This window comes from Panulirus ornatus, chromosome 4, assembly GCF_036320965.1.
Source record: "Panulirus ornatus isolate Po-2019 chromosome 4, ASM3632096v1, whole genome shotgun sequence".
NCBI lineage: Eukaryota > Metazoa > Arthropoda > Malacostraca > Decapoda > Palinuridae > Panulirus > Panulirus ornatus.
Genome location: NC_092227.1, coordinates 37,936,364 through 37,941,207, shown reverse-complemented (window position 1 = coordinate 37,941,207; position 4,844 = coordinate 37,936,364). Strand labels below are relative to the sequence as shown.

General features: G+C 47.0%; 1 pseudogene; it reads left to right on the top strand.

Moving 5' to 3' along the window:
* The first annotated feature begins 541 nt into the window (after positions 1 to 541).
* Positions 542 to 4,844, top strand: part of LOC139764772 (L-2-hydroxyglutarate dehydrogenase, mitochondrial-like) — a 45,178-nt pseudogene continuing 40,875 nt past the window's right edge.

Sequence of the window (4,844 nt, the reverse complement as noted above, 5' to 3'; positions counted from 1 at the left end):
TGTAATCCCACTTGAATCTGCTACCTTGCCGGTAACTCATAGAAGTCAGGGGAAATACTCCAACATAGTTAAGAGTTGTTTTTACTGTGGTAAGGCTGGGCACCAGGTGAAGGATTGCTGGGCTCGAGAGAAGGAATCCAGAGACTTTACCAAGAGTAGACCGGTGAGTCTCTTCTCAACTTTAGGGCCACTTAGTAAAGTAGGTGAGGCTATCCCTGCTCTTAGGAAGGTTAGGGGTTGCGAGAGTGTTAATCAATCTGTAGTTAAGGGCTGTGTTAGTAGATGTGGTGTACTACGAAAAGTGACCGTATTACGGGGTTCTGGTGCGCTGCAGTCCCTGATGTTGGATGGCTTGGTGCCGCGAGGAGAGTTTGGAGACCGAGTCTTGCTAGATGGACTGTCGGGTCCCGAGGAAGCTCCACTAGTCGATGTGAGGGTAGAAACAGATCTCGTCACGGGCCATGCTCTTGTAGGGGTTGTAGATAAGTTGCCTGTCTCAGGCGTGGACTTTGTGTTAGGCAATGACCTAGCGGGTGGGAAGATGAACCCAGTGCCGGTGTTACCTACGGGACCAGTGGAGTCCACAGAGGCAGCGCAGCTTGAGGAAGAGGTACCAGAGGCAGTTCCCGAGTACGGAAGTGCCAGGTCCATGACAGCTGGGACGGCAGGCCGTGTACCTGAGGACATGGCCGTTGAAACGCAGGAAGTGAAGATTCTCCCCGCGAGTGAGACCAGCGAGAGGAAGCTGAGTGATACCCTCTCCCTTAGTGTAGACCCCGTTGAGACGGAGGATTTGAAGACTCTTCTTGAGAGTGAGACCAGCGAGAGGAAGCTGTGTGATACCCTTTCCCATGGTGTAGACCCCGTTGAAACGGAGAATTTGAAGACTTCCTGAGAGTGAGACCGGCGAGAGGAAGCTGTGTGATACCCTCTTCCCTGGTGTAGCCTACGTAGAGACGGAGGATCTGCAGACTTCCTGAGAGTGAGACCAGCGAGAGGAAGCTGTGTGATACCCTCTCCCCTGGTGTAGACTCCGTTGAGATGGAGGACTTGAAGACTCTCCCTGCGAGTGAAACCAGCGAGAGGAAGCTGTGTGATACGTGATACCCTCTCCACTGGTGTAGACCCCGTTGAGAGGGAAAACTTGAAGACTCTCCCTGAGAGTGAAATTAGTGAGAAGCTGTGTGATACCCTCTCTCCTGGTGTAGACTCCGTGGAGACGGAGGAACTGAGGACGCCTTCCGAGGATGAAATTAGTGAGGAGAAGCTGTGTGATACCTCCTGTGCTGGTTTCGTGTCCGTACGAGAATCAGTGAGTAAGACAGGATTTGTCTCGTGCCCATTCAAGAGAGACTCAGGAACGGAGGACGAGATGGCCTGACAGACGGTCTCGATTGAGAAGCTTCGAGACGAGCGACGAGGTGTTTAGGCGCAGAGGTCGGAGATTATGTCACGTCAACATGCTTAAACCATATTTCAGTCGTGATTCTCCCCCTTTGGAACCGACGGTGCTAGTCTGTATCATCCAACCTCCAGCGGTAGCCGTATGTGACGAAGTCGACGACGCTGCGAGTGCCTCGGAGACCTGGGAACCGGACGGAGGCGCGAACGGGAAGTGGGAGGCGAAACTTTCGCAGTTGACGGAGGAACAACGTGTGCAGATGTCCACCTTGCTGTCAAAACACTCAGAGGTTTTCCGAAACACACCTGGACAGACCTCGCTCACAAGCCATGATGTGGACGTGGGAGAAGCCCGACCCGTTAAATTGGCCCCGTACCGGGTGAGCCCACAACGAGCGGCCATCCTTCGCACTGAGCTGAACTATATGCTTGAGCACGACCTGATTGAGCTATGTCAGTCAGAGTGGAGCTCCCCTGTTACTCTCGTATCCAAGCCCGATGGGACTTATTGGTTCTGTATTGACTACCGCCGGGTTAATGAGGTGACAAGAACTGACAGTCACCCCCTGCCGCGAGTGGAAGACTGCATAGATCGCGTCAGCAATGCTCGCTTCCTGTCAAAATTAGACCTCTGAAAAGGGTGCTGGCAGATTAGATTGACGGAGAGAGCACAAGACATCAGCACCTTTGTAGTGCTGGGACAAACTTATAAGTGTAAAGTGATGCCTTTTGGCATGAAGAATGCCCCTGCTACATTTCAACGACTTATGGACATCCTCATCAGAGACCTGCCTGGTTGTGTCGTCTACCTGGATAATATTGTGATATACAGTCAGAGTTGGGACGAACATCAACAGAGACTTGGCAACGTTCTGATGGTCTTGAATGAGGCTAACCTTGTTCTCAATTGGGACAAATGCGAGTTTGTGAAGGCCAAGGTGCAATATTTGGGTTATGTGATCGGTCAAGGTGAGCTAGCCCCACCGACTGCAAAGGTCCAGTCTTTATCCCACATGACTGCCACCCCGATCTCGAAGAGAACTGAGTCGTTTTATGGGTATGGTCGGGTACTATCGGATTTTCATAGTAAATTTTGGAACACTCGCAACCCCTCTGACAGATTTATTGAAGAACGATGTTAGATATGTTTGGAATGAGCAGTGTGAGATAGCCTTTCATCAGTCAAAATCCATACTTTGTAATAGTCCTATCTTGCGGGCCCATGATTTTGATCAACCATTCAAGTTAGCTGTTGATGCCAGCAATGTGGGAGCCGGTGCTGTCCTCTTGCAGGAGGACGAGAACCTTGTTGGGCACCCTGTAAGTTATTTCAGTAAGAAATTCAATCAAGCTCAAAGGAATTATTCCACCATAGAGAAGGAACCTTTGTTTTTGTCATTTGTATTATAACACTTTCTGTATATTTGTGCCCTTCACCCAATCATTTCAGAGTTACTGACTACCAACCCCTTTCAAAATGTTTGCAAGTTACGGGATCGGAGTCAGAAATGAACTAGGTGGGCCTTGTTCCTTCAAGAGTATAATTCAGATATTCACCATATTGCTGGCGCACATAATGTGTTAGCTGATTGTTTATCCCGCTCTTAAGGTGAGAAGATTTCTCTTCCAGGAATTTTCTTTAAGGAGGGGAGTGTTACGAACGTGTGTGCGTGTGCCCACATGTTCGTGTATATAACGTGTGTGTGTCCTTGTGTATGGTGGTGTAATCCTGTTTTGAAGCCAGATGGTGATCTGTCCTTGAGCACCCGGACCCTTATCAGAGGCGCGAGATTAAGTTGTCAATCAGCTACGGGGTATGTCACCATCGTACGGGACATGTCATCGCTGCTGTCGTAAACAAGAGGAAGACGACAAAGGAGGTTGAACTACGCAAAATGTGCGATGGACTTTCAAGATCCTCCAACCAATCAGAATTGGATCTTAGTCCCATAGCCAATCAAGGGTAACGTTATAGCAACAGGGCGGACGCTCGTCTTTACTTGTAATAAATACCCCTGACATCCGCTGAGACTTGATTTTCTCTCTCTCTAGCCCAGTGAGGTAAGTGGTGTCCACCCTGCGGTAAGCCCGTTACCCAAGTGAAGTGCGCGATACAGACCCTACATTGTTTTGCCTCTGTCATAATTGAGTATCATAGAATTGTAATTTGTTATAGAAGGGTCTAGCTAAGTGTAATGTTATCGAACAAATTGTCATAAGGGAAAGAGGTCTCCTGGTTTGAAATCTTACCTGGAATGTTAAACTCATGTTCAATGTAAACTCGTGTTCAATGTAAACTCATGTTCAATGTAAACTCATGTTCAATGTAAACTCATGTTCAATGTTAAATTCATGTTCAATGTTAAACTTATGTTCAGTGTTAACGTAAATGAGTTGTGCCTTTAGTGTGTTTATATTTGTACACTTCAATTCCTTTCATTATAAGTAGTTGCAATGCTGGTCTTTGATTCGATCCCATAACTTTCAGATAGTGTTATCCTGTGTTGTAAAACATAACAAATCTAACGTCCTTGCAAGACAAGGATCAGTATAGTATTTGTAACATATATATGTTACTGGCTACCTTGCCAGAATAAGTATTGAGTTCGTAACACTATGCACATATGAACACACACACACACATACACACACACACACACACACACACACACACACACATACTGAAGATCTGGAGCCCCACGAGTGCAAAAGAGCCTTACGAACAATACAAATAGATGATTATAAATAGGTAATTATGTGCCCCTTTTGGCTTCCCTCCCTCACTTTGCTCCTTACCTAGCTTCCTCCACGTCTGATCTATCTTTGTGGTTGTTGATGAGTTAGCCTTCCCATTTTCTCTATCAACAGCGGTGTCCCTCAAGGTTCTGTCCTGTCCTCTACACTTCTTTTCTTCAACGATTTCCTCTCTTCCACAAATAATCCAATGCACTCAAACGCTGACAACTTAACCCTGCATTTATCCACATCCTTCAACTCTGCTCCCTCTTCTCTCACTCGATCTGCATCTCGTCTTGACACAGCTTATTCAATAAACTCAAATTTGGAGAGAATATCTCAGTGGGTAGACAAAATCTTGTTAAGTTTAATGCCTCTCTCTATCAAAAACTCCCTACAACTCTCGTCTCTCTTTTGACAGTCCTGCAATTTCACCTATTGACTCAATGACCCTACTTGGAACCCCCACATTACAGGAATAACTAAGTCTGCCTCTAAGAAGCTAGGTGTTCTGTTTAAATGTCGGAACTTCTCTTCTGAACAGTAGCTCCGTTTGTACAAGGGATTGATTCGCCTTTTTATGGAGTAGTGCTCTCACATTTGGGGTGGTTCTAGCTCTGTATGCTTACTTGACAGAGTTGAGTCGAAAGCGATCCGACTTACCAAAAGTCCCTGCTAAGTTCCTAACTTGACCCCCTTGCCCTGCG